We start from the raw sequence: 27,934 nt of genomic DNA, 5'->3' as shown, positions 1-27,934 counted from the left end.
CAATAATTCATAATCTCTCTACCTTTCAGTTTCTGAACTTGAAGTGAGAATAATAAAACATGCTTAGTGGTTGCTGCAAGGATTCGATAGTAAACATATGCAAAAGACCTAACAATCTTTGATGTTAAAGAAACAGAACTGGACAGTAGTTAAAGCAATAAAACAGATTGTATTCAGAACTATTGCAATAAGGGAAAAGAGCCTCTCTATAGAACTCGACTCAATTTCGAATGCATTATAGGCAAGTGACAATTTATAATCAAGGAGCAAGGTAGGGTAAGTGGATGGAAAATCAGTAAGGGAAAGCATCATGAGTAAGGAAGATTCTAGCTAAATTGACCTGATAGGACTTTTGCTGAAGACAGGCCAAGGTGATCAGGCATCACCTGGGGGACACTGGAGGTGGAGAAACCCAATGAGACATAAAAGATGAACACATATCAGGGATGAGGACTCTTGCTAAACTGAGCTAGCAGGGTTCTTACTAACTGGATTTTGTGAGGAAGTGTATGGACAGGCCTAGGAGAAGGTTCAGGAGCTTGACTAAAGTTTGGTCTTTGTCATTGGTCACAGCATATTGAGTAAATCATAGTTTCTACTTTTCCTAGTATCTTAGTCTTTAGGAACTCATATTTTATTAATATGCAAATATTAATCATTTAGTAGGATATGTATGCTCTTATTTCTTTGACCCATTTAGTTGTTTTAGATTTCCAAGAAAATAATAAGATAAAAAAGCATTGAAAATAATTTTAATATTTCTTTAAAAAGTTAATCTTTTATTTCTAGGGTTAATGCTACTAGGTTATATAGAGCATCTATGAATAAATGCTACAGTTATTGAGAACTGTTAATAAAAGCTTTGAACTTTAGATTCTTTCTGTTTAAAAGAGTATGAGCTAATGAGATGCAGCTTCTTGCACCAATTCCTTGCACACTCCCACAGAAGCTTCCCATTATGCCTTGACAGCAGCTTGTCATACATTTGGCAAAAATTTTACCCTTTAGAACAACCAAATTCCAAATTGTGGAGGTGTTTTTTTAAAGGAGAACTTTGGTTTTATTCTTTCTTTAAGTACAGAGTTGAAGAAAATTCAAATTCCTAAAGGTAAAAGACTTAGCGAGAGTAAATTTTATATTTTGATCTAAGTTATATTTTTAAAATGTAATGCAGTGCATTGATTTGCAATTACTTTATAATAATGAGATACTACATACTGAATGCAAAATGAAAAATCCTTTTTCAAGGGCCTGGCAACACATTTCCTCCTTGAGAATGGCTTTGGATTTCCATGGCCTTCTGTGCAGTTCTTAGTTTTAAATCTTTGACCACCGTAGCTCACACGTCTTAGTTTCCCTCCAATTATCCTCACACCCACACTTAAGAATCAAAGAGGCACACATGAATATACCAGGTTGCCTTGGTATAAGTAAGAAATCCTGGGAATTAAATGAGCTTTTAATCAATTTTTCCAAGTAGACCAGGCTCAAGTTTGGCTCATATGTGAAATCTGTTGTTCTAACTTCTGAACTAAGTATAATTCCATATTTTGACTATGATTGGCTAATTCATGCCTATATTACTATCTTAGTGTATTTGTTTATTTTGATGCTACCATATAAACTAGTGGGCTTTCTGAATAATAACTACTGATTCAAAAACCCAAGTTAAGCAAATGACTGATCAGACAACAGAAGGAAAACGTTTCAGAAATGCTATTTGGAAGGAAAACTAAAAGCATATTTTGTCAGTCTCAGTTTTTCATTTTCACAAAGAATTGCAGGTACTACAAATATCTATAATTGCAATTAAATGGGACAATAAAATTTAAAAAATCATTAAATTTTAAAATAATCTTTTGGAAGTCTGGTAATTACACACACACACACACACACACACACACACACACACACACACACACACACACCTTGCTTCTTTCTTATTTTATTCAGAAATAGAAAGTTTTTCTATTTGCTGACTAACCAAGGTAGTTTTCTTTGGTATTTGTAAAGAAAAATGAACTTCTGAGAATTTAATTAATTTTACTAAGGTTACAAAACTAGACAGGGGAAGCCAGAAGTCTGATGTAGTTTTGCTTAATATCACAGTTTGATTTTTCCTACCATGTTCCATGCCTTGACCTAGACAATTAGGCTGAGATATCTGCCATCAAAAGATGCTGTCTAAGGGGAGAGCAACCATTTATACTACATTTGAGAAGCAGAATAAGCTTCACTAGTTTCATGGGAACTTTTTAAAAATTTGTTTTATTATTTTTACTGAAATATAATTGGCATGTAACAACAAATAATTTAAAACTGTACAATGTGTTAATTTGATACATTTATATATTGCAAAATGTAACCACTGTAGCAATCATCATACAAAGCCCATAATTCACACTAAAGTTCACTTTTGTTGCTGCAGACAAATGTATAATAAATACCATGTGTACAAATACAGCACCACACAGAGCAGTTTCACTGTTTCCAAAATCTGTTGTGCTCTGCCTATTCATTCCTCCTCATCTTTCTACTTGTCTTTACAGTTTTGTCTATTTCAGAATGTCACATAGTTGGAATCATACAGATTGGTTTCTTTCACTTTGCAGTATGCATATAAATTTACTTCATGTCTTCCTTTTTAATTTTTGAGAAGACTTTATTTGGAAGCTTACATGAACTCAATTTTCATATCATCCTTAATATGCTTACTGATTTTTCTCATTACAATAATGTAATATGAAAAAAATTTTTTTTTTACTAAGCCCTATATAGTTGCCTTTAAATCTCCTTTAATTTATCCCATTGTGCTGTAAAAATATCGTTTCTACCGGTGCCATGAAGTGAAAAAGCGTTGAGAGGTACTGCTTTAAAATTTTAGATTGGGTTTCTTAACCAGCGTCCCCTTGATGGATTTCAGTAGGTGCTCAAAATAAGCAGGTGTATCTTTCTGCAGATGTGGTCAGTAGTTTTCATCTGGTTCTTCTATGCCTTCTCATGACTTCATAGCTCATTTCCTTTTAATGCTGAATAATATTAAATAATAATTCTGGATGTACCACAGTATTAGAATTCAGCTTAATGCAGGTGACTAGACCCTCTGGAGTTGGCTACAGCCTTGCAGTAAAAGAGCTGAACATGAACGATGCATTTTGGGTAATGGTCAAAATAATCATAATGAGGAGAGTTCGGCATGGTGCCGGTGAGAAGCCACACAGCAGTGACACGCCAACCCAGCTACAGCCCAGCCATCAATCCCCCGCCACGGCTGCCGCTGGTTCACCACAGCCGTTCCTGTGACTCAGGCCCAGACCTCAGTTCCTGCTTCCTCCTGTTCGTGCACCCGTACCCTTTGCTCCAGCTGCATCTTCCCAACCTGCGCCTACCAGGGCACTAAACAAGAGAAACCGCGCGGGAGCCTGTGAGGACTCCAGTGACACTAGCCTAGTATGGACGGGCGGCGCCTCAGGAGAGTCCTCTCAGGAAAGACCCTGAGAAGATGCTGCAGGAACACTTGTGAAGGGCTGGCTTTATGAGAAGTAATGAGACATACCCATTTCCCCATTATTAAGATCTTGCATTGGAGTGTTACATTTGTTATAATTTATGAACCAACATTGATAGGCTCATTATTATTACCTAAAGTTCATAGTTTACATGTCATTAGGGCTCATTCTTTGTGTGGTACAGTTCTGTGAGTTCTGACAAAAGCATGATGTTATGTATTCAGCATGACAGCATCATACAGAGTAGTTTCACTGCCCTAAAAATCCTTGATACTTCACCTATTTACCCCTCCCCCATCTGTGGCAACAACTGATATTTTTATTGACTCTATAGATTTGTCCTTTTCCAGAATGTTATATAGTTGGAATCATACAGCATGAAGTCTTTTCAGACTGGCTTGTTTCACTTAGTAATATACTCTGAAGATTCTCCATGTCTTTTTGTGACTTGGTAGCTCATTTCTTTTTAGCACCATTGTCCGGATGTACCACTGGTTATTTACCCATTCACTTACTGAAGGATAACTTGGTTATTTTCAATTTTTGGCAATTATGAATAAAGCTGCTGTAAGCGTTTATGTGCAAGTTTTAATGGGATGTAAGTTTTCAGCTCCTTTGGGTAAATACCAAGGAGTGTGACTGCTGGATCATATGGTGAGGGAATGCTTAGCTTTGTAGGAAACCACCCAAGTGTTTGCCAAAGTGGCTGTACATTTTGAAATCTGTCAGCAGTGAATGAAAGTTCCTGTGTTACCACACCCTTGTCAATGATGTCTCAGTGGTGTCAGTGCTGCAGATTTTGGCTGTTCTAGTAGGTGTGTGGTGGTATCTCCTAATTGATTTAATTTGCATTTCCCTGATGACATATGATGGACATATTTTCTTATGCTCATTTGCCGTCTGTATCTCTTGTTCAGTGATGTGTGTGTTAATGTTATGACCAATTTTTTAATTGGGTGTTTGTTTTCTCATTGTTGAATTTTAGGAGAACTTTGTACATTTTGGATAAGTCCTTTATCAGATGTGTCTTTTGCAAATATTTTTTTCCAGGCTGTGCTGTCTTTCTTTTGGCAGTATCTTCCACAAAGTAGAAAAAAAATAGTGTTGTGAAGTCTCTTATCAACTATTTTTCTCATGAATCGTGCTTTTAATGTGGCATTCAAAAAAGTCATCCCAAACCCAAGGCCATCTAGATTTTACCCTATACCATCTTCTAGGAGCTTTAATTTTGCATTTTATATTTAGTTCTGTGATCCATTTGGGGTTAATTTTCAGAGTGTTTCTGTTGATTCTGTTGGGTTTACTACCTAAACAATCATGTCATCTGCAAACAAAGACAGTTTCATTTATTCCTTCCCAATTGGTATACATTTTATTTCCTTTTCTTGTTTATTGTATTAGCTAGGACTTCCAGAACAATGTTGAAAACGAGTGGTGAGAGGGGCATCCCTCTCTTGTTCCTGATCTTAGTGGGAATGTTCTAGTTTCTCACATTAAATCTGATGTGAGTTGTATGTTATCTTAGATATTCTTTGTCAAGTTGGTGAAGTTTCCCTCTATTCCTAGTTTACTGAGAGTTGTCACCATGAAATAGTATTATTGGACTGTGTCAAATGCTTTTTCTATATTTCACATGATTTTATGTAATCATGTGATTTTTCTTTTTTAACTTGTTGGTATGATACATTACCTAAATTGCTTTTTTGAATGTTGGAGCAACCTTGTATACCAGGGGCAAATCCCACTTGGTTGTTGTATATAATTCTTTTTATGCATTGTTGAATTCAGTTAGTTAATATCTTATTAAGAATTTCTGCATCTATGTTCATGAGAGATACTGGCCTTTAGTTTTATCTTAATGTCATTGCCTAGTTTGGGTAACAAGGTAACGTTGGCTTAATGGAATGAGTTAGGAAGTATATCCTCTGTTTCTGTCTTCCAAAAGAGATTGTAGAGAACTGGTATAATTTTTTCCTCAAATGTTTGGTAGAATTCATAAATTAACAGCAATCCTGGTACTTTATATATCATTAGATCATCAATTATTGTTTCAATTTCTTTAACAGATATAGGCTTATTCATATATCTATTTGCTCTTGTTTGAGTTTTAGCAGACTGTTTCATTTAAGGAATTGATCCATTTTATCTGGGCTGTCAAATTCATGGACATAGAGTTGATAATGGTATTCCCTAATTATTCTTCTAATGTCTGTAGGATCTGTAGTGATATCCCCCTTTCATTTCTGTTATTAGGAATTTGTAGCCTCTCTTTGAGGATGTGAGAGAGACTGTCTAGAGGTTTATCAGTTTTATTGATCTTTTCAAAAAGTCAGCTTTTGGTTTCATTGATTTTCTCTGTTGATTTTCATTTCATTGATTTATGCTTTCTTATTTGTTTTCTTTTGTTACTTTGGATTTAATTGGCTCACCTTTTTCTAGTTTTCTAAGATGAATGCTTAGATTATTGATTTTAAGTCTTTACCTTTTTCTAATATGTGCATTCAATGCTATAATTTCCCTTTAAACACTGCTTTTGCTTATCCCACAAATTTTGATAAGTTGTGTTTCATCTTTATTTGGTTTACAATATTTTAATTTTTTTATATTTCTTCTTTGGTCCATGAGTTACATAAAAGTATATTTTTTAAATCTCTCAGTATTTTGGAATTTTCCCAGCTATTTTCTGCTATTGATTTCTAGTTTAATTCTTTTGTGGTCTGAGAGCCAACATTTTATGATTTCTGTTATCTTAATTTTGTTAAGGTGTGTTTTATGGTCCAGCATGTTGTCTATCTTGGTGAATGTCCCCTGTGAGCTCAAGCAGTATGGGTATTCTGCTGGCATTGGATGAAACAGTCTATAATGTCAATTATATCTAGTTGATTGATGGTGTTGTTGAGTTCAACTATGTCCTCACTGAATTTCTGCCTGCTGGCTCTGCCATTTCTGATAGAGGAGTATTGAAGTGTCCAACTATAATTAATAGTAGATGATTTATTTATTGCAGTTCTATCAGTTTTTGTCTCACATATTTTGATGCTCTCTTGTTAGGTTCATGTTAGGAAATGTTGTGTCTTTCTGGAGTAGTGACACCTTTATCATTATGTAATGTCCTTCTTTATCCCTGATAACTTTCTTTGCTCTGAAATCTATTCTGCCTAAAATTAATACAGCTTCTTCTTTCTTTTGATTAGTGATAGCACGCTATATCTTTGTCATCTATCCACTTTTATTTGCTTTGCACTTAATGTGAATTTCTGGCAGAAAGCATATAATTGGGTCTTGTTTTTTGACCAATTTACAATTTCTATCTTTTAATTGGTGAACTTAGGCCACTGACAATTCAGTGATTACTGATATAGTTGGATTAATATCTATCACATTTATTACTTTTTTCTATTGTTCTTTCTTATTTCCTTTTTCCTATTTTTGCCTTCCATTCTTTTTCTGCCTCTGTGGGTTTAATTGAACATTTTTTTTCTTCTTAAATAAACCTTTTATATAAATCCATTTTCTCTCCATTCTTAGCATATAAGTTATATTTCATTTTTTAGTTTTTTTTGGTGATTGCTTGAGAGTTTGCAATGTACACTTACAACTAATCCAAGTCTACTTTCAAATAACACTGTGCTCCATGGGTAATGTGAGTACCTTATAATAACAAGATAATACTAATTCTCCCCCATCCATTGTATCACTGATGCCATTCATTTTACTTATACTTAAGTACAAATAAGCATATATATATATAATCAAATACATTATTGCTATTACAATTTTTGAACAAATTGTTATCAGTTAGATAAATTAAGAATAAGAAAAACATAAGTTTTTATGTTACCTCCACTTATTACTTCTCTAATGTCCTTCTCTTTATGTAAATATAAGTCTCTGATCTCTATCATCTTCCTTTGCTCTAAAGAATTTATTTTAATATTTCTTGCATGGCCAGTTTACTGTCAATAAAACCCATCAATTTTTGTTTCTCTGAGAAAGTCTTTATTTCTTGTTTATTTTTGAAACATAATTTTGCAGAGTACAGATTTCTAGGTTGGTGTTTTTTTCTCTTAACACTTAAAATATTTCAACCCACTCTCTTGCTTGCATGGTTTCTGAGAAGTTGGCTGTAATTCCCACTTGTGCTCATCTACAGGTTAGGTGTTCTTGAACTCTGGCTTCTGTCAGGATCTATTATTTACCTTTTGATTTTCTGTAGAGTGTTATGATATACATAGATACAGGGTTTTGTTTTTTCTCTTCTAATTTTGGGAGGGGGCATTCATCCTACCTGGTGTTCTCCAAGCTTCCTGGAGCTGCCATCTAAGAAGACATTAATTGGGGAAATGCTCAGTCTTCATTTCTTCAAATGCTTATTCCCTTCCTTTTTTCTTCTCCTTCTGGTATTTCCATTACACATATATTACACCCTTTGTAGCTGTCTCACAGTTTAAAGATATTCTGTTTTGTTTTCATGAGTCTCCTTTTCTCTTGCATTTCAGTTTTGGAGGTTTCTGTGGAGATTTCCTCAAGCTCAGAGATTCTTTCCTCAGTCATGTCTATGAGTAAGCCCACTAAAGGCAGTCTTCATTTCTGTTACAGTGTTTTGATCTGAAGCGTTTCTTTTTTATTTCTTATTTCTTTATTTCTACTTAAATGGCCTATCTGTTCTTGAATGCTGTCTGTTTTGCCCATTGGAGCCCTTAGCATATTAATCATTGTTGTTTTAAATTCCTGGTCTGATAACTTCAGCATCCCTGCCATATCTGTGTCTTGTTCTCATGCTTGTTATGTCTCTTCAAAGTGTGTTTTTTGCCTTTCAGTATGTCTTAAAATTTTTCTTGGTAGCAGGACCTTGATAGTATGGGGTAAAAGCAGCTGCTGTAGACAGACTTTAGCGATGTGGTGGTCAAGTGCAGGGGGAGTGGAAATGTTCTATAGTCATATGATTAGACCTCAGTCTTTTAGTGAGTGTATGCACTGGAATATGAATTTCACCAGTGCTTCTCAGTTACTCCAAATGCCCCCACCACTCCTTAGGTAAGAGAGACTAGGGTGGACCTGATTTGGGTACTTTCCTTCCCTCAGGTCAGTTAGACCCTGATAAACCCATAGTAAATAGGCTCTAGTTAAGTTGTTTCTCCTGAGGTCAGACCTTGTTAGGAAAAAAAGAATGATATGGTTTATTTTTCTCCTTTATTTGCTAGAATCTAGTAGAGCTCCAGGAGGTAGAACTCCAAAATTGTGGAGGCCCGCTGATGACTGGGTCCTGCTGGAGTTTCTAACTCTTAGAATTGTCCGAACTAAATGACTGGCAATTCAATTACAACTCAGGTTTTTCTACCATGGCACTGGTTCCCATGGGAATTTCTCTCCAGTAAGTTGGTATTCTTTTGTATGTCTGACTGTCTCTCCATTTTTGGAAATGGCAGTTTGCTTTGTGACTTCACTTCTCGTAGAGATCTAAGTAGAGCTGTTGATTTTTCAGTTTGTTTAGCTTTTAGTTGTTAGGATACAGTGGCAATGTCTAAGCTCCTTACATGCCAGAGCAGAAACCGGAAGTCTCTGACAATAAATTTTTTCAATGAATTTTATTAAGTAAACTCTTAGTACTAAGTACCTAGAAACATTTGTACAAGTCAGTACCATTTGACATTCCCAAGCCTCTTCAACTTCCTATTTTTTGAGAAGGGTGAGATCATATCAGAAACCATACCTCTTTCATTGTTATTACTGAGTCCTCCCCTTAAATATTTCCAAAAGATCACACTACTACCTGGAGCCCTTCCCATGACAATCAAAAACAATGGAAATACAGTGTAGGCTTCTCCTCTTACTGCTTTCTCCATCAAGGAATAGCACCAAAATTCTGGGGAATTTAGTTTTCTCCACTTTGTTAGTCACCTTGTGTTTCAATAGCTTAAAGGCAAGTCTTTATTATACTGGATTTAAAAGGGCAAATGTAGTGGTGACACTGCATTGTAGGATTCCAGAAACTTTTAGCAAGGTTGTGATTTAAGAAAGGAGTTCCTAGCCCCATTTGAGGCATGCAGGGTTTGCCAAAATATTTTGATATTTCCTTCATACCCATGTAACCATAATTTGTTTAGCATTGTGCTTGACACTTAGGAATCCTCAAATGTTAGTATATATCAAACAATATGTTAGATGCTGGAGAATTAGCATGAACTAGTCCAACAGGACTTTATGTTCATCTTTTATACTTGAAACACGGACCCATACAACTACAGGGAGGATACCTGGAATTCATACCAGAAAATCCTGTAACACCAGTTTATTAAAAAGGTATTTATTTCTCTACTTGCATAACTCTATAGTTCTGCTTATGCCATGCACACAGGAAACCCTATAAAATTATCCATCTTATAAGGATTATAAACTCCCAGATAGAAGGGTTATCCAAACACAGATGCAATTCCTTTCAGGCTAGGTTAAAGTCTTAATGCCCCATGTCACATTCTCAGACATTTTTACCTGGATATAGCAATTCAGGGATTGTTTTTCCCCCAAGGTTTTATGCCAAGTGCAATGCCAAGTTCTACATATTTAAGGCTGGTAACCAGGGTCCACATGCAACAGATTCAGCTTTGGGGCTAAGTCTTACACAAAGCTGGTTTTGAATAAATGTTTTTGCTAATATGAAAGCAGTTTATTATTTTCCCTCACAGTAATGACGGCAGACATATATCTAGCAGTATTACAAATCAAAATAATTCTTTGGTTGATTTATACCTGAATACATAAGAAAAAACAAACAAACCTGTTCCCTGAAGCAGAAGCTGGGAAGAGGACTAATTTACCATTACCACTACCACCACCAATAATGAAATTCTTACTTACTCATGTTGCTACTTATACTACTCATTTGGTACTTACTATATGATCGCTTATTACCATTTAATATCTCAAACATTTGTTCCTTCAACTGTATTGGGAATAAATGGTGAGCAAGATTCACATGGTAGATCTATGTGTGTTGGGAAAACTATCACTAAGTGTGGAACTGTCAAAACTAAGTAAACAAATGTGCTTTGATCACTTATATATTTAATAAATATAACATATGAACTGGAGCACAAAGTTCAAAATTTTCCTACTCTTCATGAGAATATACAAATAAAAGAGGCTGACAAAACCTCATGAAGCAGTTTCTGGAGTTAAAACACTGGGCTCTTTGCCACACCCCACAGCTTGGAATGTAGACAGTCAGGATTTAGGGGGCATAAGGCTCCAACCAAATTAAGATGATACAAACCACTGCATTAGATGGTGGAGAAGGTCGGTGCTCCTTCTACTCAAAATGCCTGGGAAACAGGAAATACAAGTTCAATTAAGATGGCCTTTCTGTAGTAGAAAAGTAATTGTCACATGCCAGACCAGCAAATGAATATTATTGATGATTCTATGATCAAAGGAGACTTGGCTTTTGCTATTGTGACAATGATTTGCTGCCTTGCAAATCAACACAAGTTAATACGTTCATGATCACTGAACAACTACAGTGAAAAAATTTTGCTTTTGATCTTTGCTAAGGGGAAAAAATGGCCAAGTCATGTCCAACATAGCAGTAATTTAGAATTCTCTCAGAAGCATATACAAGTCAACTACGTTAGAGTGTATTCTAGCCAACATGGGAATATGCTGGGCACAAAGATACCTAAAGTTTTTAGTATCCACTTGTATTTTGAGGCTGTCTAGTATCTTGTCTGGGAGTAATTTTCCACAGTGTATAATCTTGTTGGGAGGCAGTATTTCATTTCCTGCTATATAGAAAAGAGAATAGGACACACCCCAGTAGTCAGGTAGTGGTAATGATGTAATCCCCTCAATTGGATTTTGCCATATGTGACTTGGAATCTGTATAATACATACAAAGAAACATTTCATTCTGAGCAGCAGTGTCCACATTTGGTCAGATGAGATGCCAAGAAATGACCCTTCAGGTGAGCTTTCTATCCATATAGTTAACTCCTGATTCCAAGTTTTTATATATCCTTAAATATGTGTCTTTAAAATTAAATGTATCCTTAAATATCTATCTACCTATTTATTGCCTTAAGCTAGCCACAGTGTATTTCTGTTACTGTAAAACAATGTCCTAATTGATACAGAATGTAGGCGAACATAAGCAAAATATTCCTGGAGAAATATGGAGAAAATGGGACCAATCCATGGCAAAAACTCGTGAAATTTCTAACTCAATCATTCCATGTTTACTTGGGAGCAAGCTCTGGGAGATAGCATGGCTGCCACCAAAGTACAGTAGCAGGAATGTAAGAACTACATGGTGTCATGGCTTCTTCTGATAGAATTAGATGGTGTGAAGAAAAGGAATTCTGAATTCAAATGTTACATTTGAGAGCTGAAAATAGGACATTTAAGTAGTTTTAGCCTACCTTCCACTAGCATCCTCTGCCCTCACCTTTCTTTTTTTTGTATGATGGTTCTTTCTCAGTTGCTTCCAGATTATTGTGTTACCTTCTCACCTTAGTTACCTTGTAAAGAAAGCCCATTACCTGCATGTTTCTCCACATCCCTACTTCATCCAGATTTGCTACTAGAGTTAGGTGTCAGCATAGCAAAGGAGAGAAACTAAAAATAAAACCTTGCAAGTTGAGCTGATATAATATACATGAAAAGGAATAAAAGACTTGCTGAGTTACATTGGAAACAATTGGGAGGATATGTGTGAGAACAGATGTTAGGGTGCTCATACAAGGCTGAAACATTTTTAGATCACTGGACCAGGTGCTAAGATAAAATTCTTACCATCCTGTGAACATTAGTACTTACTATAACTGTTAAAACTTTATCACCTGTGTTTTGATGCAACTAATATAGTTAATCATTATCTCCAAGTGACTATACAAAGAAACATGTTTGAAAAATTGTAAGTTTAATAGATTGTGTGATTTGGGCCATTTTGCAAGCTCTTCTCTTTTCAGTCTCTCCATCTCCTTCCTTTAGCTACCTGCACTTGGTTTATTTTCCATCACAACTATCAGTGATATATTCAGTCTCACGAGACTATGAGAAAAGATTAAGGAGCAGACTTACATGTACCTTCCATCCTATTGTTTAAAACTCAAGTGTTTTTTCCATTTGGCCACAGCAGGAAGAAAGACTTAAGAATGCAAATACCAAAACCTGTGATCATGTACACAATAAAAATTTCTCTCTTAGACTTCTCCATTCCTAATTCACTTTTTTTCCCCAATAAACTAATTTTGTCCCCTCCAACCACTAGAAGTTGCCCTTGCAGTGGCCTCAGTACTCATATCTTTAGTAAATTGCCCTTCATAATAATTTTCTGGGAACTGTTTCAGAGAATGGGCAGTATTTCTTTCCAGAGATTTAAATATATTGCAATTTAACATTTTTCAAAACAGAAAAAAATAAAGGCTATAGTTTTTCTCATGAAAGAAAAAAAGAAAAACCTTTCTCCTGAAATCTAAAAGGGGCCACAGGATATGTAATTATAATTCTTTCATTTACTGAGGGAAAAAAAGAATTATCTTTAATGATTTTTAAGAATTAGTATGAAAACAATAGTAGTATAAGACTTTGGGAAAAAACCTAGAAAAGTCAAAAGAACATTTCCTCCTGGAGAATCTAAAGCAATTACACATGATAAAGGTTGTGGTAAGGTGCCAATATTATCCATTATTTAAAAAAAATATAACACAATGTTAAAATACTCTAAGAATGCATGCTAGAAATTTATACAAATTGTTGCAAATGATTATTAGAAATTTATTGCATTCATTCTATTAACTTGGAAATTCTCCAGAGAAAGAGAATCAATAGGATATATAATATGGATATAGAAGGCAGAGCCAAGATGGTGGTGTGAGTAGGACAGTGGGAATCTCCTCCCAAAAACATATATATTTTTGAAAATACAACAAATACAACTAATCCTAAAAGTGAGACCAGAAGACACAGGACAACCGCCAGACTACATCCACACCTGTGAGAGCTCAGCGCCTGGTGAAAGGGGTAAGATACAAGCCCCGGCCCAGTGGGACCCGAGCACTCCTTACCCCAGCTCCCGGGAGGAGGAGAGGAGTTGGAGCAGGGAGGGAGAGGGAGCCAGGACTGCTAAACACACACCCCTAGCCATCTGCACCAGAGCGCAGACACAGTGCATGCATGGAGGGCTGGAAACTAGGGAAACAGGACAGCAAGACCTCTGAGTGGGTCCCGAAGCCAATGCCCCTGTGACAAAGAAAAGCGAGTGCTTTTTGAAAGTCTTAAAGAGACAGGGATACCACAGCTGGAAAGAAACATCCCAGGTCACAGTCCAGCAGCTGGAAATTCCACGGAACTCCAGGCGCATTAACCCACTAGGCAACAGCTCTGAGACCCTCATGGAGGTAAACAGCCAAACAGCCCTCCGTCCATTACCCCTCCGGGGCCCGGCCATAGCAGAGAAACAGCCTGAGGCAGGTCACGCCCACAGCAAGGGAGCTTCCTCCATACCAGCATGGCAAGATACAAAGACCCAGTCTACACACAATTGCCCAACACAAGCCACGAGGGGTCACAGTTGTCCCAGTAAAGAAAGGCTAGGAGCCAAGTGGAAAGCTAATAGATGCATCAACAGCCCTCCACTGCACCTATCAACATGAAAAGCCAAAAAAATTTGATCCAGGCAAGACAAACCCAGACAGCTTCAACATCTGCTACATCTTCCCCTGAAAAGGAACACGGGGAGATAGATTTAACCAGTCTTCCTGAAAAAGAATTCAAAACAAAAGTCATAACCATGCTGATAGACTTGCGGAGAAATATGCAAGAACTAAGGAGGGAGAATACAGAAATAAAACAAGCTCTGGAAGGACTTCAAAACAGAATGGATGAGATGAAAGAGACCATTAATGAACTAGAAAACAGAGAACAAGAATGCAGAGAAGCTGATACAGAGAGAGATAAAAGGATCTCCAGGAATGAAAGAATTCTAAGAGAGCTGAGTGACCAATAGAAATGGAACAATATCCACATTATACGGGTACCAGAAGAAGAAGAGAGAGAAAAAGGGATAGAAAGTGTCTTTGAAGAAATAATTGCTGAAAACTTCCCCAAACTAGGGGAGGAAATGGCCTCTCAGACCACAGAGGCACACAGAACTCCCATGACAAGGGATCCAAAGAGGGCAACACCAAGACACATAATAATTAAAATGGCAAAGATCAAAGACAAGACCAAAGTATTAAAGGCAGCAGAGAGAGAAAAAAGGTCACCTACAAAGGAAAACCCATCAGGCTATCATCAGACTTCTCAACAGAAATCCTACAGGCCAGAAGAGAATGGCATGATATACTTAGTGCAATGAAACAGAACGGCCTCGAGCCAAGACTACTATATCCAGCACGAATATCATTTAAATATGAAGGAGGGATTAAACAATTCCCAGACAAGCAAAAGTTGAGGGAATTTGCCTCCCACAAACCACCTCTACAGGGCATCTTATAGGGACTGCTCTAGATGGGAGCACCCCTAAAAAGAGCACAGAACAAAACACCAAAAATATGAAGAAGGGAGGAGGAGGAATAAGAAGGGAGAGAAATAAAGAATCATCAGACCGTGTTGATACTAGCTCAACAACTGAGTTAAGTTAGACAGTAAGATAGTAAAGAAGCTAACCCTGAACCTTTGGTAACCACAAACTTAAAGCCTGCAATGGCAATAAGTACATACCTTTCAATAATCACCCTAAATGTAAATGGACTGAATGCACCAATCAAAAGACACAGAGTAATAGAATGGACAAAAAAGCAAGATCCATCCATATGCTGCTTACAAGAGACTCACCTCAAACGCAAAGACATGCACAGACTTAAAGTCAAGGGATGGAAAAAGATATTTCATGCAAACAACAGAGAGAAAAAAACAGGTGTTGCAATACTAGTATCAGACAAAATAGACTTCAAAATAAAGAAAGTAACAAAAGATAAAGAAGAACATTACACAATGATAAAGGGCTCAGTCCAACAAGAGGATATAACCATTATAAATATATATGCACACAATACAGGAGCACCAACATACGTGAAACAAATACTAACAGAACTAAAGGAGGAAATAGAATGCAATGCATTCATTCTGGGAGACTTCAACACACCACTCATTAAATAATAGACTTGCAGAGATCCACCAGACAGAAAATAAGTAAGGACACAGAGGCACTGAACAACACACTAGAACAGACGGACCTAATAGACATCTACAGAACTCTACATCCAAAAGCAACAGGATACACATTCTTCTCAAGTGTACATGGAACATTCTCCAGAATAGACCACATACTAGGCCACAAAAAGAGCCTCAGTAAATTCCAAGATTAAAATCCTACCAACCAACTTTTCAGACCACAAAGGCATAAAACTAGACATAAACTGTACAAAGAAAGCAAAAAGGCTCACAAACACATGGAGGCTTAACAACATGCTACTCAATAATCAATGGATCAATGACCAAATCAAAATGGAGATCCAGCAATATATGGAAACAAATGACAACAACAACACAAAGCCCCAACTACAGGGGGATACAGCAAAAGCAGTCTTAAGAGGAAAGTATATAGCAATCCAGGCATATTTAAAGAAGGAAGAACAATCCCAAATGAATGGTCTAATGTCACGATTATCAAAATTGGAAAAAGAAGAACAAGTGAGGCCTAAGGTCAGCAGAAGGAGGGACATAATAAAGATCAGAGAAGAAATGAATAAAATTGAGAAGAATAAAACAATAGCAAAAATCAATGAAATAAAGAGCTGGTTCTTTGAGAAAATAAACAAAATAGATAAGCCTCTAGCCAGACTTATTAAGAGGAAAAGAGAGTCAACACAAATCAACACAATTGGAAACGAGAAAGGAAAAACCACGACGCACCCCACAGAAATACAAAGAATTACTAGAGAGTACTATGAAAACCTATATGCTAACAAGCTGGGAAACCTAGGAGAAATGGACAACTTCCTAGAAAACTACAACCTTCCAAGACTGACCCAGAAAGAAACAGAAAATCTAAACAGACCAATTATGAGTAACGAAATTGAAGCAATAATCAAAAAACTACAAAAGAACAAAACCCCCGGGCCAGATGGATTTATCTCGGAATTTTATCAGACATGCAGAGAAGACATAACACCCATTCTCCTTAAAGTTTTCCAAAAAGTACAAGAGGAGGGAATACTCCCAAACTCATTCTAAGAAGCCAACATCACCCTAATACCAAAACCAGGCAAAGACCCCACCAAAAAAGAAAACTACAGACCAATATCCCTGATGAACGTAGATGCAAAAAAACTCAACAAAATATTAGCATACCGAATTCAAAAATACATCAAAAGAATCGTACACCATGAGCAAGTGGGATTCATCCCAGGGATGCAAGGATGGTACAACATTCGAAAATCCATCAACATCATCCACCACATCAACAAAAAGAAAAACAAAAAACACATGATCATCTCCATAGATGCTGAAAAAGCATTCGATAAAATTCAACATCCATTCATGATAAAAACTCTCAACAAAATGGGTATAGAGGGCAAGTACTTCAACATAGTAAAGGCCATATATGATAAACCCACAGCCAACATAATACTGAACAGCAAGAAGCTGAAAGCTTTTCCTCTGTGATTGGGAACAAGACAGGGATGCCCACTCTCCCCACTGTTATTCAACATCGTACTGGAGGTCCTAGCCACGGCAATTAGACAAAACAAAGAAATACAAGGAATCCAGATTGGTAAAGAAGAAGTTAAACTGTCACTATTTGCAGATGACATGATATTGTACATAAAAAACCCTAAAGACTCCACTCGAAACTACTAGAGCTAATATTGGAATTCAGCAAAGTTGCAGGATACAAAATTAACACACAGAAATCTGTGGCTTTCCTATACACTAACAACAAACTAATAGAAAGAGAAATCAGGAAGACAATTCCATTCACAATAGCATCAAAAAGAATAAAATACCTAGGAATAAACCTAATCAAGGAAATGAAAGACCTATACCCTGAAAACTATAAGACACTCTTAAGAGAAATTAAAGAGGTCACTAACAAATGGAAACTCATCCCATGCTCCTGGCTCGGAAGAATTAATATCGTCAAAATGGCCATCCTGCCCAAAGCAATATACAGATTCATTGCAATCCCTATCAAATTACCAACAGCTTTCTTCAATGAACTGGAACAAATAGTTCAAAAATTCATATGGAAACACCAAAGACCCCGAATAGCTGAAGCAACCCTGAGAAGGAAAAATAAAGTTGGGGGGTATCTCACTCCCCAACTTCAAGCTCTACTACAAAGCCACAGGAATCAAGACAATTTGGTACTGGCACAAGAACAGAGCCACAGACCAATTGGAACAGAATAGAGACTCCAAACATTAACCCAAACATATATGGTCAACTAATATTCAATAAAGGGGCCATGGACATACAATGGGGAAATGACAGTCTCTTCAACAGGTGGTGCTGGCAAAACTGGACAGCTACATGTAAGAGAATGAAACTGGATCACTGTCTAACCCCATACACAAAAGTAAATTCAAAATGGATCAAATACTTGAATGTAAGTCACGAAACCATAAAACTCTTAGAAAAAAACCTGGGCAAAAATCTTTTAGACATAAACATGAGTGACCTCTTCTTGAACATATCTCCCTGGGCAATGAACAAATGGGACTATATCAAGCTGAAAAGCTTCTGTACAGCAAAGGACACCATTAATAGAACAAAAAGGTATCCTACAGTATGGGAGAATATATTCGAAAATGACAGATCTGATAAAGGGTTGATATCCAAAATATATAAAGAGCTCACACACCTCAACAAACAAAAAGCAAATAATCCAATTAAAAAATGGGCAGAGGAGCTGAATAGACAGTTCTCTAAAGAAGAAATTCAGATGGCCAACAGACACATGAAAAGATGCTCCACATCACTAGTTATCAGAGAAATGCAAATTAAAACCACAATGAGTTTTACACAATGAGATTTTACACAATGAGATATCACCTCACACCAGTAAGGATGGCTACCATCCAAAAGGCAAACAACAACAAATGTTGGCAAGGTTGTGCAGAAAGGGGAACACTCCTACACTGCTGGTGGGAATGTAAATTAGTTCAACCATTATGGAAAGCAGGATGGAGGTTCCTCAAAATGCTAAAAATAGAAATACCATTTGACCCAGGAATTCCACTTCTAGGAATTTACACTAAGAATGCAGCACTCCAGTTTGAAAAAGACAGATGCACCCCTATGTTTATCGCTGCACTATTTACAATAGCCAAGATATGGAAGCAACCTAAATGTCCATCAGTAGATGATTGGATAAAGAAGATGTGGTGCATATACACAATGGAATATTACTCAGCCCTAAGAAAAAAACAAATCCTACCATTTGCAACAACATTGATGGAGCTAGAGGGTATTGTGCTCAGTGAAATAAGCCAGGCGGAGAAAGACAAGTACCAAATGATCTCACTCATATGTGGAGTATAAGAACAAAAGAAAACTGAAGGAACAAAACAGCAGCAGAAGCACAGAACCCAAGAATGGACTAATAGTTACCAAAGGGAAAGGGACTGGGGAGGACGGGTGGGAAGGGAAGGATTAGGGTAGGAAGAAAAGAAAGGGGGCATTACGATTAGCATGTATAGTGTTGGGGGTCCACAGGGGGGCTGTGCAACACAGAGAAGACAAGTAGTGATTCTACAGCATCTTGCTATGTTGAAGGACAGTGACTGTGAACTTGGTGACAAGTAGTGATTTTACAGCATGTTACTATGTTGATGGACAGTGACTGTGAATGGAGATGTTGGGGGGGACTTGGTGAAGGGGGCAGCCTAGTAAACATAATGTCCTTAATGTAATTGTAGATTAATGATACCAAAATAAAAAAAAAAAACAAATGAAAATGAAATATGGATATAGAAGGAAAGATTTATTTTCAGAAATTGACTCACACGATTATGGAGTTATCAAGCCCAAAATCCACAGGACAGACCAGAAAGCTGGAAATTCAGCTAAGAACTGATGTTGTGATCTTGAGTTGAAAGACTGGAAACTCAGGTAGAATTTCTATACTGCAGTTTGGAAATAAAACTCCTTTTGCTTTGGGAAACCTGTCTTTGCTCATAAAGCCTTCAACTGATTGGGTGAGGCTCACTCACATTCTGGAGGGTAAACTGCTTTATTCAAAGTCTATTGACTTAAAAAGTAATTATATCTAAAAATACCTTTACAGCCACATTTATTTTTTGACCAAATAACAAGGTACCATTGTCTAGCTAAACTGATACATAAAATTAACCATCATAGTAGATTTGGAAGGAAAGAATATTTTGTATCTAATCTGGTTTTAATTGTTTGCAGTCTTTTCTTTTATGGTCATTGTTCTTAATTGATTTTATTAAATATTTGAAATGATTTTGAATATCTTAGATATAGATTAGTGTTTAGTACATTGTAGTATAAGATTACAGCCATGGAAAATTTCACCATTGAAATACTTGAATACATTAAATCCATTCTTTTCTGCAAGTCAGCATCTGGTGGCTCATGCTTTGCTTAGTCACTTAACAAAGCAGCCCACATATAAAAACAGTGTACAGAACAGAGTAGACAAGTACTAATTAAAATTATACGAATAAGAATTATGTCCCTAGAAATGAAAGAATGAGAACATTTTGTTCTGACATATTGAGATTCAGAAAAATGAATTAAACAGGAAGACATACCAAGATATTTTAAATAGAGTAGCAGATTATAAACTTACATACTAACTGTTGTGTGTTACAAGTCATTCTGTTGCTTAGCAGAGACGGCTCTTGAAACTGTGTATCAAGAGCTTTGGAAAACATCCCTGATGCTTAAAAATCAAAGTCCACCAAAAGTGATGGCACAAGGCTAACTATCGTTTCTTAAGAAACTGGATCTTCTTCTCTGCCTCTCTCTAACACGACTTGATAATTCACATGCCACTCAAAATAATTTTTGTTCTACACATTGCAACCAAACTCCACAACATATTATAAAGTTCATCTCAACAAACTGGCAGGTAAAGAACATAACAAAACAAAGTCAAATACATGGATGACCCATGTTTGGGCTCCAATGAAAAGGTTTTATTTTTGTTTGTTTTTATTTTTATAATGAACAAAGATGCAATATATTGCTCTGAATCCTTTAGTGTGATAACTAAAATTTTTTTCTATAGCACGCATGGTGAGTCATTTTATACTACCTTAGTAGTTGCAGGTATGTCTTTTCTCACTGAAATTCTGTCTGTGTTCAGTAGAACGAATACTCAGCTGAAAGAAAAATGAAATAGATTTAAACACAAAATTTGTAAAATGACAGCAGCACTAGAACACAACTCTTTCAGAGATTTAGCTGCTCTGAAGCTGGGCCGTTGTCTATGAATGGGAAGTTTTATTTGCGCTTGACTCGGGAGGTAGCTGTTAGAGCCGCAAGCTAAGCCATGGGCCTGCACTCCACCTTTTGTGACTTTATCTCTGGGAGGCTGTCAGAAATGCTGGTCAGGCTCTTAGTAGCTAATCTCCAGAGGAAAAGTTGTCCCCAAGGCTGTGGTGACCTCTGTGCTTTTATATTCTTTTGGATCTTGAACTAATATTTCTTCACTCTAGTTCCCCCTTATCCATGGGAATATGTTTCAAGCCCTCCAGTGGTCAAAGATAGTACCAAACTGTATATGTATTGTTTTTTCCTATACATACACACATATGATAAAGTTTAATTATAAGTCAGACACAGTGAGAGATTAAGAAATAATTACTACTAATAAAAAAAGAACAGTTATAACAACATAATAAAAGTTAAGTAAATGTGTGTCTCTCTTTCAGATTAATTTATTGTACTGTACTCACCTTCCTTGTAAAGATGTGAGATGATAAAGTGCCTATGTGGTGAGATGAAGTGAGGTGAATGAGGTAGGTGTTGTGACATAGTGTTACGCTACTATCAACCTTCCAATCATACATGGGAAGGAGGATCATCTGCTTCTGGATGGTGGTTGACCACAGATAACTGAAACCACGGATAGCGAAATTATGGATAAGGGGAGACTAAGTAATTTGTGAGCTTTCCAGTGCCATCTAGCTAATGACTTTTATATTGTGTTCAGCTTTTCCTATTTAGTATCAATATTGGCTCAGAATATGATTTCTACCTTACCAGAAGTTGAGTTCATCCCTATTTTTCAACTCTTTTATATCTTTGCTTGACTCTCTTGAATTCAGATGTGTACAATGACCACCCTTTGGAAAACCAAAGCCAAGTGTTATAATGTAATTTACATACTGTAATGTGGATTATGTTGGTTTTAAGAATATTTATCTCATTTTGCTGAGCTCACATTGTGTTTATTCATTGATTGCCTTTGAGCCTCTGGGTGGGGATTTCTTTTAATTTAAAAAAGCATCCCTGACTCAAGGTGGTCTATTTTCTCCTACCCATATTAGAAGGTCCAGCTCAAAGCCAATCCCATTCATGACTTCTCTTTCTACTTCTCCCCTTTACTTGATCACATCCTATTCTGAAATACCATTTTACTTTTTCTCTGTATTATACACATGGTGTTTCTAATTATTAAGGGTTAGGAAGTAAGCTAGACAAGGATCTTGTTTGCCACCATGGATTAGAAACTCTCCTGAGACAGGGTTTAAACTCTTAGTATTTTCCTCTGAATTTATTTCAGTGCTTTAGATATAATAGGGAGTCTAGAACTTGTTAGAGAGATCACTTTGACTATCTGACTGCAAGTTAGAGATTTTCCATTGCTCTTTGGATGCCATAGGAATGTCTGAACATTACCTTAATTCAGTGTGTTCCCCTGAGAAAATTTTAAGTGGTATATGGTGATTTTTTTCTCATTTTTTAAGAGTTTATGACTTTTAATGTATAATAAGAAATAAAATGTGAATCCCATGATTTCACAAACATGGTTATGTTAATGTGGACATCATGAATAATAGGCACATTAATGAGCAGATAAAAGAAGTTTGCAAAATTCATGAAGAGTGTAGATTAATGCAGTAGACTGTGTGCAAAATTGCTCCCGTTTGCTCCCAGGTGGCTTTGTAGTTCCCCCCAGACACAGAGGTGGTGTGTTTCCTCCCCTTCAGATCTGGGCTGCCCTTGTAACCGCTTTGGACAACAGAACATGGTAGGAATGGCAAGGTGCTAGTTCCAAGCCTGAGGTTCAGAAGAACCAGTATAAACAGATTTATTATAAGGAATTGGCTAGCATGATTATGGAGGCTGACAAGATGCAAATCTGCAGCGCTCATGTCCCAGTTCAAAGATCATAAGGTAGGAAGAGCCAGGGTGCCTGTCTGAAGGCTTGTGAGCAGGAAAATTATCTCTTACTTGGGAAAGGGCCAGCATTTTGTTTAATCCAGGACTTCAACTGACTGCATGAGGCTCACCCATGTTATAAAGGGCATCTGATTTACTCAGTGTGCCAATTTAAATGTTACTCTCATCCAAAAACACCCTCACAGAAACACCTAGAATGTTTGAACAAATATCTGGTCACTCTCTGGCCCAGTCAAGTTGACACATAAAATTAACTATTACTTTCCTCAATTTTCAGATGAAGAACTCTAGTGAGGTGTAGAGATTTTCTTAAAGTATAAGTAATGACTTGTAAGATTACAACCATTGATAGGCTGATAAATGTTTAAAATCCAGAACTCCAAAAGAGGAAAAAAAAGAAGATAGGGAAATCCTGGTTTGTAGTACTTGCCAATTTCTGTGGTGGAAATGAGAGTAATGATGGGAAGGCAAGAAGAAAGAATAAAAAAAAAAACAAGAGGAGTTTTACAAGAATGAAATGTACCATGATTTGAGTGATGTAAATGTAGGACATTGGTCTTGTGATGGAAAGTATCACTTGGTACAGGTGATTCTCAAAGGTTAGCATGTATCAGACTCCCCTGGAGAGCTTGTTAAGACACTGCTGGGCCTCACTCCCAGAGTCTGTGATTCAATAGATCTTAGATGGAACCAAAAATTTGCATTATTAAATGCATATTGCTGCATGCAGACTCGCTCTGAGTGGATAGGATTCTGGTGATTGACCTGCCATCGTGGGAATAAAGTTGGGTAATAAGCCCTTTTACCCCAAAAACGTTCCATTGTTATTCCTCAGTCTCACTGAAACCATAGTGAACTTGCCCAGGGTTGAAACCCATTGGCAAGACAGTGTTGGACAATGCAGTGAGCACCAGGAAGAAAAATGGTGAACTATGACCCACCCTTGAATGCCAACATATGATTCTGGTGGCTTTAAACAAAGATTTAAACTGTCTTTGTTCAAGTCAAAATCATTAGGTTTCATATGGAAAGTGAGAATGAAGTACTGATTTGAGAACCAATTCCATTGATATTTGAGGATTAAATAATTAAGTAGCCCCACCTGCAAAATTTGAGATTATAAATATATAGAAATCCACATCAAATAACGAATAACAGTAATTTTTTTGAGCTATTCTTATTCCTAGAAGTTCTCCCCATATACAAATGTTGCAAGCAGAAAATAACTCTGGAAAAGATTTTTGATTAGTAAGTGCTAGAAGTCTGATTTAAAAGAACAAATAAATTCCTATTGACTGTGGATAAAATCAATTGTTCTGTGTGTTTGTATCCAAAGAGCATCCTGTGATTCAAACATCTCTTATCCCAAAGCAGAGTGCTCATAGATGCTATGAAATTAGTAAATCCATGGATTTCAAAGTGTGGTCCACTAACCAGCACCATCAGCAAGTTCTTGTTGGTAATGCAAATTTTTGGTTCCATCTAAGATCTATTGAATCACAAACTCTGGGAGTGGGGCCCAGCAGTGTCTTAACAAGCTCTCCAGGGGAGTCTGATACATGCTAACCTTTCAGAATCACCTGCACCAGGTGATACTTTTCCATCACAAGACTAATGTCCTACAGAAAACAGTTTCTCATTCTCCTTTTATAAGGCAAAACTGAGAACAAAGCAGAGTTTGTGGGGGAAAGAGGGTTCTATAATAGTCACCACTTGCCTTCTCTCTCTTCCAACCAAACAAGTCATCCTAATTCTGAGCTCCCTCGATTTGAAGGACCACAGACCACTGTGATGTCATTTCTCCTGAAGGGCATACAGGATTCAGCATTGATTGTACTCACAGTATGATTTTTTAGTAGTGAAAGCACACAAAGTACAATTAGCACAGAAGAAAGGCATCTGGGCACAGCCTGGAGGAAACCAGGTCTTTTCCAAAGGTCTTTTCCCAGGGGAGTCACATAGGCTGCACTTAATCCTGATTACTCAGGGTTTCTATTGGGGGCTTGTAACGTAGGCACCCTCTGCCTAGCATCTACCAAAATTCCCAACACCCAGAAGGAAAACAGGTGTTCATCATAAACCATATTTGTATAAGCAGTTAGTCATAGTGCACCACTCTTATCAGTTCGGGGAATGGTGGGAACCCTTCCAAAATTCAAGTCTTCAGATGCTAGCTGAGGGCTAATTGTGTAAGTACACTTTTCAATGGATAAAAGGCCTTTTATGTCAACTCTTTCTCTGCACACCTCCCTTCTGTTTCCTTTATATGTAAAATGGTAATGAGGACCTCTTCATATGGTTGTTATAAAGATTAAAGAGATAATATATGTAAAACGTGCAATTCTGGCTGAATCTGAATATTCCCTTAAAAAATGTTAGCTGAGGTTAATGTTATTTGGGTTGAAGACACACCCAGCCACCAGAATCGTATGTTGGCATTCAAGGGTGGGTCATAATTCACCATTTTTCTTCCTGGTGCTCACCACATTGTCCAACACTGTCTTGCCAATGGGTTTCAGCCCTGGACAATTTCACTATGGATTCAATGAGAATGAAGAATAACAATGCAACTTTTTTGGGGTAAAAGGGCTTATTACCCAACTTTTGTCCCACGATTGCAGGTCAATCACTAGAATCCTATCCACTCAGAGCGAGTCTGCATGCAGCAAGCTGGTTTCTGCCTCTGGGCCTCTCCACCCCCACAGCCATCTCAGTCTCTGTCCTCGGAGCTACCACTACTCCAGTCTCTGCTCTCCTGCAGCCTTACAGCTGTGCTACCATGTCACCCAGAGCACTGGGCAGAGCACTTTATATAGAGTCAATAGCAACGTATTGCCTACTCGTGTGTAGTGAGCTAGCCAACTAGGGTCAGGTGAGAATCCTGGCCACAGGAACCTTCACTTTATCCACAAACACACAGTAGATGCTTTTCAAGTATTTGATGATTGTGATTTCTGCCTTTGATTTCTAATAAAATTTCTTATTGCATAGATCCCCCTAATTTTCATTAGTGTTACTGACCATCATAGTATAAAACTTCTTTGGATCGAAATCCTTCAACTGGTTGTTCTGTGGGTTAATATCCTTCAATTTCATTGTGTCTTGCAAACACCATCTTAACCAAGGGTATGTGATCATCTCAAAATCCCTTAGCCAATACTAAAAATATCTACTGAGAATCAAAATGGTATATTAAAGAAAATGTAACTCTTTGCCTTTATGTCATATCTATATCACTTTTTTTCCCTAAAAATTCCCTACATACAGCCCAAGAAGAGCTCCTATGCCATCTGTGAACAAGCTATTCTTTCAACCAGTCTAAGTCCACAAGTTTCTTCAAGGTCCTAACCCATCCACTTTACAATTTCTTTAACTTCAAATTTTTGAAGAAAAGAGTCTTCATAGCATATTTTCTTCCCCAGAAATAGCAGGCCAGCAATGACAGAGGATGAACATACTGAGTAAAAGCCAAGTCAAAAATTAGAATAAAGATGTTAATTTTAAGTCACAGATCAGGGACCATGAGCCGTCAGGGTGGGCTGACCTCTGCGGTGCTTTGTTTACCAACCAAGAGACTCAAGGTGGAGGCTGGTAGGAGAGGTCAGTGCGGATGCTCATGTGGCTGTATCCAACTGAGGGAGCAGGGACCCAAGATCCATATTTGGCCTGATCAGGGAGACTATGAAAAAACCTAATCTTTTTCCTCCATTTATCTTCTCTCAACAGCTAAGTAAAGAATCTGGACAACATGAACATATTAAGTAGGAAGAGGGCCAACAGGGGTCACTGAAAGACCAACCCACTCATTTTAGAGGCGAGAAACAGGAAGTCCAGAGGGACAAACTGATGGCAGGCTTCCCATTTGGCAAATTGGCTATTTTGTGAGAATTTTCAAAAGACATATTTATTCAAGATATTTTACTTCCGTTAGCCAGAAATTTCCACAACTGTACAAATATATGATGACGAAGCACAAGAAAGCCCAACCAGCACAGAGTCTGCAACAGCCTGGCCAGCAGCTTCTGCCAACAGCGGGGCTGAGACTACGCTGCCTTCCTTAGATGAGACCAGCGCATGTGCGTCAGGACGTCTCCCCATTGCGCCAGTGCTGCCCTGGGATTTTTTTTATAACCCATTTCTGTATGTATTTCTTTTTAAAGACCTCAAACCACATATAAATTACTGGAAAGAAGGAATAATTTCTTCCATTTTCTTTGGTTCCCCAATAATGACATTGAGTGGTAGGCCCTCAATAAAGGTTCTTTGAGTAAATACTGCCTGTGGTGTAATATGCCCCAGGTGCTGTTCCTCAACCTTTTGGCAATATTGCTCTCTGGGTCTGTTCCCTTCCTGCATGGTTCTTATTCTCATTAACAGTAATAGCTTTAATAAATTGGGGTGTAGCTAACAGACAAAATCCTCATAAGGTTCAGCTGATGATTGACTTTTCTTCTCCTCATTTATTTGTCCCTTGTCAACTGAACATTCTCCATATCCATTTGTGTCCAATTATTAGCTGGGTGCTACAGATTCTTCCCTCAGCATGTTTTTCTCATTAACTCCTTTCTTTCTTTTTTCGCCACCATCAGATAGGAAGCCCATTCTGCACCCGCCTCCCATTCCCCCGCCACAAAAAAATATTCATTCACAGTTGCACAAGAATAGATCAGTATAGATTAGAGAGGGAACTGTAAGACCCAGCCTAAACTTGGTTGTGATTCTGTACATCACTTGATTTAGCAAGTCACTTATCTGTAGTTTCCTTACATTTCAAATTACTTGAATTAAATATTTCTAGGGTCACCTCTGATCTTCCCATCTACTGTTCTCTACCTGAAACATCCTCCTATTTTGACTACTTATGCTTAATCACATTCTACCCAAGTTTCCTCCTCCAGCCTCCTACAACCTCTCAAATTGTAATTAGGAGTTTTGTGCTTACCTCAATTATACTATTCCATTCACTGATCCAGCAATAATCTAGTCTTTACTATGTGTGAGACCCCTGCTGGCCTCTTGACATACTCATATGAATAAGGAGGCAA

At 37.3% G+C, this 27,934-nt stretch overlaps 1 long non-coding RNA gene across 1 annotated transcript; it reads left to right on the top strand.

Annotated features, from left to right (window-relative positions):
• Nucleotides 1-11,402: 11,402 nt before the first annotated feature.
• LOC140848182 (uncharacterized) lies at nucleotides 11,403-27,017 on the top strand. The gene is made up of 3 exons (XR_012128734.1): nucleotides 11,403-11,470; nucleotides 21,416-21,502; nucleotides 26,616-27,017. It is a non-coding gene; the product is annotated as an uncharacterized lncRNA (long non-coding RNA).
• Nucleotides 27,018-27,934: the final 917 nt, after the last annotated feature.

The sequence above is a fragment of the Manis javanica genome, chromosome 3 (assembly GCF_040802235.1).
Source record: "Manis javanica isolate MJ-LG chromosome 3, MJ_LKY, whole genome shotgun sequence".
NCBI classification, from domain to species: domain Eukaryota; kingdom Metazoa; phylum Chordata; class Mammalia; order Pholidota; family Manidae; genus Manis; species Manis javanica.
This window is presented reverse-complemented; position numbering and strand designations above follow the sequence as displayed.